At 39.3% G+C, this 9,595-nt stretch overlaps 2 long non-coding RNA genes across 2 annotated transcripts; both read left to right on the top strand.

The window, feature by feature from the left end:
* Positions 1 to 975: 975 nt before the first annotated feature.
* On the top strand, positions 976 to 2,332 carry LOC134076806 (uncharacterized). The gene is made up of 3 exons (XR_009938630.1): positions 976 to 1,154; positions 1,853 to 1,901; positions 2,014 to 2,332. It is a non-coding gene; the product is annotated as an uncharacterized LOC134076806 (long non-coding RNA).
* A 4,060-nt stretch (positions 2,333 to 6,392) lies between these two features.
* Positions 6,393 to 7,799, top strand: LOC134076805 (uncharacterized). Its single transcript, XR_009938629.1, has 4 exons — positions 6,393 to 6,612; positions 7,159 to 7,252; positions 7,472 to 7,579; positions 7,704 to 7,799. It is a non-coding gene; the product is annotated as an uncharacterized LOC134076805 (long non-coding RNA).
* The last annotated feature ends 1,796 nt before the right edge of the window (positions 7,800 to 9,595 follow it).

The raw sequence follows: 9,595 nt of genomic DNA, 5'->3' as shown, positions 1-9,595 counted from the left end.
CTGGAAGGAGGTTGCCGTGAGGTGGAGTACAAATACAATTACTCAGTGACAGTTGAAGATACTACAAATACCTCTGTAGAAAACATTCAGTTATCAAATCTTCAAAAACCAATGTCAGGTATAGACCAGTGTTGTAGTCAAGTCACTATGCCTTGAAGTCCAGGTTCGAGTCTCCAGTGTTCAAGTCTAAGTCTAGTCCAAGTTATTAAAGTCAGAGTCCTGGACTCGAGTACTACAACACTGGTACTGATGCATGCATGTGTAATACAGAAATGCAAGGGTCTGATAATGACCCGAATGTAAAAGTTTAAAAAGCACATTGTGTCTGTTCATTAATATTAGATCATCTGTAGCCTACTGAATATTCAAAGATGTCAATATAAAGACATTCACCTTTATGAATTAGATTGTTGGGTATCAAAGTTGTATAAACGTTTTAAATTACTTCTCATGATGACATATAAAAAACAGGGTGAAGACCTCTTTAAACATGACTAAGCTATTTTCTTTTCTGTGTGGCACTACCTGTAGGTGAAAGGCAATACATACTTACATGTATCTCAGCATGACATGATTTTTAACTATGGAATATGGAAGCTGAACCATGAATGTTTGCCTTACAACCATAAATGTACCTATCACGAAGTTTGATCTCGAACGCTTCACATAACTCTGAGGTTGTACGGCTGGAAGGAGGTTGGCGTGAACTGGAGTGCAAATAAAAAGACGGGGAGTGGGACAGCAGTGCATGACATGTTTTAATGAGAGAGAAAGGGGCCTGAGCTCTTAAGGCCATGTCTTTAATCGACTCAATGCACAATCCCATCAGCCTCCTGGCTCCAGACCGGGCTACACATGCAAACAACTAGCGGTGGGCCACATGGCCAACATGTTGGGTTGCATGAGTCAGTGCAGAGGGGAATCCCGCAGGCAGTTACCAACAACACACGTCGAAACAGAGGTGAATTCAGGGCTGTGGATTAACCGGTGAGAAACATGCAGAGAAAACGTTACAGCATTTATAATCCCTTCCTTTCTCTGTTCCCAACAGGCATACCGACGAGCCTAGAGAGAAAAACATGCCCTACTACGCCAAGGCCGAGCTTACAGCACCAAAATGATGACCTTAAATCAGCATCACCAACAACCACAAGGTGTGTGTGATCATTTTCAGTCGTTAAGAGCACTTTAAGGCTATATACTGTAGGTTCTGTAATCCAAGGATTGGATTATTTAACCATTCAGCATTAAACAGCATTACTGAAATATCTCTGAAAAAGCTAGACAAAACAAGCAAGAGTTGACCTAGAATCAGAGCCCAGTGAAGCACAAACCCTACAACTAGCTTCAATCTTTGGCTGAGTAATGATAGGAAACCGGTGTCATATTGGAGCTTTTTAAGATAAACTAGGCAAACAAAGAATGGAATGTGGAAAGGGGGAAAAGAATTGAAATGCTCCGAAGCCACCCACCACACATGCTTGCTCCACTTTAAGCTTTTAAGCATGCTCTCCACCACCAGGCTACTCCCACTAAATCATTTAGAGGTGCAACTGCAATCCATCAAAGGCTGGATTGTGAAAGGCTGTTATGAAAACAGGGCCATGGAGGCGAGTGCCTTCGGTCGAGTCGTCGACTCCGATACCTCGTATAAACACGTCCCGCGTTCTGAGGCAGCGGAGACGGATAGCGCAGCGCACCCTGAGCGGCGCATCCCCTGGGACCCAGCACTTGCTCACGAGCGCAAACAAGAATCTAGTCAACAGGATGGCAATAAGTCCATTTACTGTATGCTTTGTCACTAAATGATTTATAGATTGCATGCCAGCTCTTACATCCTTTTTTTTCACAGTGCTCTGCACCAAGACAGCAAAAGTCCATGGTTCAGCGCCCCCATGGTGGTGAGTCCTTTCGACTATACACTCATAGTTCTCGGGTCTCTGATGATTTGAACCATCACATTTAGACACATGTCGTATAATAACCATATCAGTCTTCTGTTTTCTCTTTCAGGGTTTGGTATCAAGAAGCTGTGAGCCCTTTTTTGGCCAATCCATGTATCAATCAGCATGAACAGAATTCAAGCCAGGCATTTATGAATGTCTGGACAAGACGCAAGTGGGTGGACTTGAAATATAGTGGCTTGCTCTCCCCATAGCCACACTCCCAACATCTGTTCCCACAGAGGTCCTGTCCTTGTTGTTCCAAAAGAAAGATCCTCAGACCCTACCTCTTTGTAGCAGAGCAACTCTGACTCCACAGATGGAATTTAGTGCACATATTGGTCGCAGCTAAATCTACAACTCTGTGGCCTGTTTGTTTATGTCCAGATGGTCAGCTGTATACATGGCTTGTGCAAACATTAAAGAAAGTGCTGTGTGCCTAATAAAAACATCCTGATTTCTGATCCTGCTATCAGTTTACCAAATGTGCCCACACCAAAGCAACACATGAACAGTGAGGAAATATTACCAGGAAAATGCCAGGAATATGTTTATTTTTTCTTTTAAAAACTCTTTTTTTATATATATGTTTCTCTTCCATCTGTTCACAAAGAACTAGGGGTTTGGACAAAGAGGCCATCATCATGCAATGCTGACAGGTAAAAACAGAGGTTGTGCAAGGACAGCACATCTCTCATTGCATGGAGTATCATTAAAATAGAGGGAGAAGATTGTATGACACGGGTTACACTCACAAACCTGCCGTGCAGCTACAGAATAAAATAACATTGTGAAACCTAAAACGCCGCTGGTTACAGCTCTCAGCAGCTCCACTCCCTTTCTAAATTGCTATTGTAAATCTAATCCAAACACATCAATGGTTGTTGTTGGACTTCCTCAAAATGCATGTAAAATAGGGGCCGTATTCTATTCACAGCCACTTCCCCAATGTTTTTTGTGAGATAGAATTGATATACCTGGTTTTCTAACAACTGGTTAGATATGATGAAAGGCATGTAACATAATAATAGAAAACTATAATATGATTATAATTAATAACTAGAATGCATTTCAGAGGAACTGCAAAAGTGTGCTTGCTCAAGTGCAGTTCACCTATGGAAGCAGATAGTGAAATACATGTATGTGTTGAACTAGACTTGATCCAAGAATTCCGACAGTACATAATTTTTCAAAATCGTACAGGGCGTACAGGTCAAAGTGCATTAACTTACATCCGAAATGCGGAACACACTTTTTTGCTAGTTGTGGTGAGCCCTAGATCAAAGGGCACCAAATTATACGTGTGCCCTCAAAATAGTTAAGTTTTGTTTTGAGAAATGAGAGTGTTGCTTAGATATGAGCTAACTTCCTGTAACTCTAGCGCCTTTTGAGATATCGCCACACACCGGTCCAAGTCTGGAACGTCCGGCCGGAACTGGTGTGGAAATGTAAGATGGCGTCACTGACCCTTGTCGTTCTCCCGCCATATTGGATTGAATGAAAAGCGAAACTAAACTTTCACAGGTCACAATTTTTTTTCCGATCTCCACAAAACTTGAGGACTAAATATGTGCTTGCCTGACGGATAACAATAAGGTGTGCTGCTTTCAGCAAGCACTCTTGTAGGTGATACTGTGTGCTCCTCATTACTGGGCCTGCTGTTTGTGTGTGTGTGTGCGCATCTGTTTGTGTGCGTGTCTGAGTAGTAGGTGTCGGGAATGTTGTCTTTCTACACCTGCTATTCCCACACAAGTTACAAAATTGTTGCATTTCAAGCACTTTCTCCTGTTCTGATTAAGTTCTAAGAAATATGCACCAATAATGATCAAAAATATGTTTTCTATTTGTATACCTTTATTGTAATTTAATTTATGAACCATATGAAATTATGTCTATGGCAATTGAACTAAAAATCTCAAAGTATTTTTTTACATAAATTGTTACGGCTGTATTGATTTAAAAGCCTAATAACGTGGTGGGGCCACCAGATCCAGGAACATTGGCTATGTAACAAAAGTATGAATACCTTACAAGGGTTGAATAAATTATTTTGTATCTAAATTTGTGTTGTTAAAAAAGCATCGAGCTTGCCTAAATACCTTTTGATACAAGTTAACATTCTCAGCTGTCAGTATGTGTAAATAATTTGGCACATTTTTGGGCAAATCTGAAGTCAGCGGTGGATTTGTGATTAGTCCTTTGCATCAACAATCTTCAGACCAGCTCTGCATATTTCTCATCTTGTGCTACTGCATGCTGGACATCCCACAGAGAACTCACTGGGATGAAGCTCCCTAGGTTGCCACAGTTGCAACTGTGATGAGCATTACAACATTTAAATGATACCACAAACAGTCAAAATATTATTCACAGTTATAATATTAGAATACTGTGTGTTTTACATTCTTAATAAATGCTGCTAATGTTATGCTGTTTAACCTTTACTTTAAATGTTGAATTGTCACTTTAAGGTTATTGAAATGGTTCTCAGAATGCCTCTACTTCAAAAAGTGTCATCCTTGTAGTTAATGTTGGTGCATTTTAACATTGTAAACATTCTCGAGGAAGAGTGGACAGCAGTTTGCAGTGAAGCTATAATCCTACTGGCTATACATGTTGGTTGTATTCGCTCTAGCCCTCGGTGTCCGATTGTACGTGATGCGTGTGGGAGCGGCAGCACTGTACTGTATACCATATTGAAACATTTTATATTGTCTTTTACCGATACAGTTTTGCTCATAAGTTTATGAACCCATGCTAAGGTTGACTAAAAAGAGGAATAAAAAAAATACCTTTTGGAAATTTTAATTTATTTTCAAAAATGAGGAAAAATGTCCAAAGGTTTTTTTTAGGCTACTCCTCCTTTTCTTCAACTTAAGCATGGGTTTATAAACGTATGAGAACAGCTGTATTTACCCTGATGCTAATGCACTTGGCACAGATACACTCCCACACACCCTGGACTCCTTTCCCTGCTACCGTACCTTAAATACAGCTGCAGCTACAGGTGTGTGTAACTACAAAGCGGAGTCTGGGCTGAGTCGTAGCTGTGCTTATGTGGCAATTGGTAGGTAATAAGGTAAACTATTTTGTTGATATCAACAAAAAAAGATGCCTTTTATGTGCACATGATTTGATGTCCAATAACACGACCAAGAAGAAAACCAAAGAGCAGCAGAAAATCAGTATAATCAGAAGTTGAATTCACCAAAAACAGGGACAGATGGGTGTGCATAGCATTCTCTCCTGTAGGTGCCCATGCAGACTAAAGAACTGCAGACCTTGCTTGCCTCATTTATAAGGTCAGTGTTCATGATTCCACAATAAGAAAATGGGCAAAAATGGCATCCATGGGAGCTACAAGGCACAAGCCACTGTTGACCAAAAAGAACACAAAGGCAAGTCTCACATTTGCCAAAAAACATCTTGGTTTTTGGGATAATATTTCATGGACTGATGAGTCAAAAGTGGAACTTGTTCGAAGACATGGGTGTTGTTACATCTGGCTTGAAGCTAACACAGCATTCCACAATAAGAACATCATGCAGTCAAACACTGTGGTGTCTGGGGCTGCTTAGTTCCTTCAGGGTCTAGGTAACAAAATGAAGGTTTTGGAGTGGCCAAGTCAAAGTCCTGACTTCAATTTAAATGAGATGGTGGCATAATCCTAAACAGGGAGTTTATCCTCGAAAAACCCTCCAATTTGACGGAATTAACACAATTCTGCAAAGAAGAGTGAGCTGAAATTCCTCTGCAGCGATGTAAATGACTCATTTGAAACAGACTACTGTTGGCGCCAAGAGTGACTCAACCAGTTAATAGGTTTGGGGGGGCAATTACTATTTTATAGGTTTTGAATAACTCACGTCATCTTTAATTGTCTTATATTAAATGTTTTGAAAGATTGAATTGTGACAACTAAAAACAAAAATAGAGGAAATTGAGAAGGGGGTAAATTCCTATTCACATCACTGTGAAGCAAACAACCCTTGCACAAGTATATCCTACACAATTAATCTGCAAAAAGTGTTTAATGCTGTCATCAGCGTTCCCTCCTGCATGTCTTTAAACACAGACAACAAACCGTGTAAGATCACAGCTAGGGTCCACTTCAAATACACAGCGAGAACAACAAGCTGGCTTTGTCACCAAATCCCTTTGTACCAGCATCTGTTTGATGAGCAAGTCAAAATATCTAAAAGGATTCGATGCATGTGTTCATCTGCCCAGAGCAGTCGGTGATTTGGTTTTAAACACAGCAACAATTACATTAAAATGACTATAGTCAATGGATTTAGTTTCTCTGTCATTTCCTCTCACCCATAGCCAATATACCTACACTCTCAAAAATAGGGGTACTGTTGGGGTACATTTTCATTCTTTCAAGTACAATTTTGACCCTGTACCTTGTATTGGTACTAACAGGTACCATTTCGGGTACATAAATAATGTACCTTTTCACCAAGGGACCATATTGTACCTATGGGTACAAAAAGCCCATGGACTGTCACTCAGAAGTTGATAGGGGAGGAGATTCGGGAGCAACCGTTATTTTTTCGTCTCACTCAAAGTAATGGAGGAGCAGTTTTCAGCAGAGGAGCTTGGTGTGGGGAAACGTGCTGTGGTGCTGGCATAATCTTTATGGAACAGGAGGCAACGCTATTCAGAGGTAAGATGTAGTTGCAATTTATCGAAATTCAGTTTGTAAATGTTGAATACTGTTAACGGAATCAAATTGTTCGCTTAAAGGCTAACATATTAGCATTCGCTAGCTACGTAGCCCATGTCATGTTAGCTATATTCAGATATTTTGAAACGGTGTTCAAACGCCTTCAGTAATGCATGAGGTAAGGTATAGTTGCAATTTATCGAAATTCGGGTTTGTAAATATTGAATACTGTTAACTGAGTCAAATTGTTGGCATAATAGGCTGACATTAGCATTCGCTAGCAACGTAGCCTATGTTAGCTATATGAATATTTTTAAACAGTGTTCAAACGCCTTCGGTAATGCATGACTATCATGATAGATGTTAAGGAAAGGTATTTTGTGTGTGTTTTATCACTGTTTCCCATTTTAATGTGAAGTTAGTGAATACTGTTGAGTCAAATTGGCTTAAAGGCTAACATTAGCACTCGCTAGTAACCTAACCTTATGAACCATATGAACCTATGTAACGTTCTGCTAGCTGCTAACGTTAATCCCTCTCACACAGATAACCACCAAGGCAGAATGTTGGCGTGTGGAAGTACCTCTACTCAGAGTGATAGAGAAAACTATGGCTCTGCTTTTACTGAAGGAATGGCTACGTAAGTAACACAACTTGGTCGTTTTTCTTAGTGTATTGATAGTATTTTTCTTATTGATGTTAAATACACATAGAAATGAAAATAATACAGACAATTTTTAGATTGTTTAGTTTGTCCAGGAGAAATTATTGCTTAGGGTCATCTTGTGCTGTTTCATTGTGTCATTTTTTTTATTTATATTAATGTATTGCATATGCCATTTCTCTCTCAAACGCATAGCGGAGCGGGCAGCTTTATGAATATAAGTTGAAAAGGATGTATGGAGAAGTTTTGGGAGAGTCAGACAGTCCACGGAACTTGCAATGACTTAGCAATGATCTATGCCAGGTGAGTGGATTGACATACTGTAGTTGCATACATGTGTATTTTACACAATCTGTCTGAGGCTATTTATTTGTGTGGTTGAAAATATCTAATTCTGAGGTTTGTGTTTACATTTTGCTTCCAACAGACGTACAACCCCTGCTGTCATTGGTGATACCACTGCTTGAAAATATGTCAACGTCCTGTAGATCAAGTAAGGTTCCAGTCGAAGTCCTCCTGAAGAACTTGTTGGATTTCTGCCAGTTTTTGATATTGAACTTTAGTGCCTTTTGAGACTCTTGGCTTTTTAATGGCACGCCTCATTCTACCCAAATGGAAGGATTGGAGTGTGTTTATATTGTATATGTTTATAGGCTTGCTAATATTTGCTTAGGCTTTCACATTGTTTTCTGAGATACTACTCAATGATGTCATTGTGACTCATTGTATCACACTTCAAGACGCGTATCTTTTACTCAATTAGTGTATGCACTGTGAATCCAAACATGAGAATTCTAAGATTATAGCAACTGCAAAGTTACTGCAAGGACAATGTTAGTTTTGTAAAAACCTTAAGTGACAAGCACAAGATGCGATAGTGCTGGGAGCTTTTCTCCTGTAACATTTTAATGCATTTGTAATGGTGACGGTAAGCAGATACTACATTTTCATCTCATATGTTAGTATTATCATGAACTTAAAAGCATGCAAGGTTTTTTTGTGTGAAGTGGTTAACTCAAATATTGGTATAATATAGATCAAGGTTATTAATGTTGATCACCTATGGTGCAAGTTAATCATTTTTTTCCCTCTGCATATAAACACAATGTGGAAGCAAAATATTGGAGATCAAGCTGTTTTATATTTACACTTACATAAAGAGTTACAACATGTTTTACGTTAATATGCATATTGATTAATGTAAGATACTTTGATGTTTTGATATGAATGTGTTAACTTTTATGTACCTGTATTCATGTGGAGTATTGTGTGTAATATCACAAAGTGATTTTTCTCTAAGAATAAACATTTTAATTTACTTATTGGTGTGAATACATTTCAATTATACCACCTTAAATTTTCACTGGGGTTGTACCCTTAAAGTACAGATTAGTACCTTTTAAGGCTGCTATGCTGTAATGATATACACAGGTACATTTCGGTCATTGCAGGTACACAAGTGTACCTTGATGGGTACAAATGGCTAGGGTACCAAACGGTACCTGCATTAGGGGTACATTATTGTACTTCAAAAGGGTACTGCCCCAGCGACAAGCATTTGTACCGTTTTAGGTACACACTGGTACTTCCATTTCTGAGAGTGTACATCAAAATAATGTTTAAGCAAAAGTCAGCTGTTTTCTGAAACATCATTCCTGCTCAAACTGAAGACTGAAATGGAGACAGGCCTATGTTGAGAGGTCTGTTTTTCAGACATCTGATCAAACAGGCAGTCAATGCAAGCCTATGGGAAAATATTGGCACTGACTGACCCTTACAGGAGAGCCTGCAGGAATTAATGTTATGCACACCCATACCACCCCCATCACCCGTGCATTCAAAGCGTTGTTAATATTTTAGCATTGTACATTGGTGAACTAAAAAGCAGCCTATAGGCTAACAACAGCAGATCTTTACAACATTCACAACAACAGCCATTAATTTGGAGAACTTTATACAACTTTGTGAAGGTTAAAATTAGGTCATTTTTGTCCGCAGCATAGCCATAACCATGAGCTCACAAAACAGGAATTACCAATTTCTGGCCATAGGGGGCACTATAATAATCATTTGCTCGTATCTCCAGAATCTTTCAGAGCTCCTGCAATTAACTCATTCACCATCCCCACCTTCATTCTGTTAAAGTGCACTTCATGATTTTGTTTGAAGTCCGAAATTACTTGCGGTTATATTTCATGTTTTGTTGGATATTATCTAAGCATGGCCCAAACATAGTCAAATTAGCCTATATCAATTACTGGTTGCTGCACTCACTGTGATTTGGAAAATGGACTGTAAAATAGGCCTAAACAGTAGCCT

This window comes from Sardina pilchardus, chromosome 3 (assembly GCF_963854185.1).
Source record: "Sardina pilchardus chromosome 3, fSarPil1.1, whole genome shotgun sequence".
In the NCBI taxonomy this organism is placed as follows: domain Eukaryota; kingdom Metazoa; phylum Chordata; class Actinopteri; order Clupeiformes; family Clupeidae; genus Sardina; species Sardina pilchardus.
This window is presented reverse-complemented; position numbering and strand designations above follow the sequence as displayed.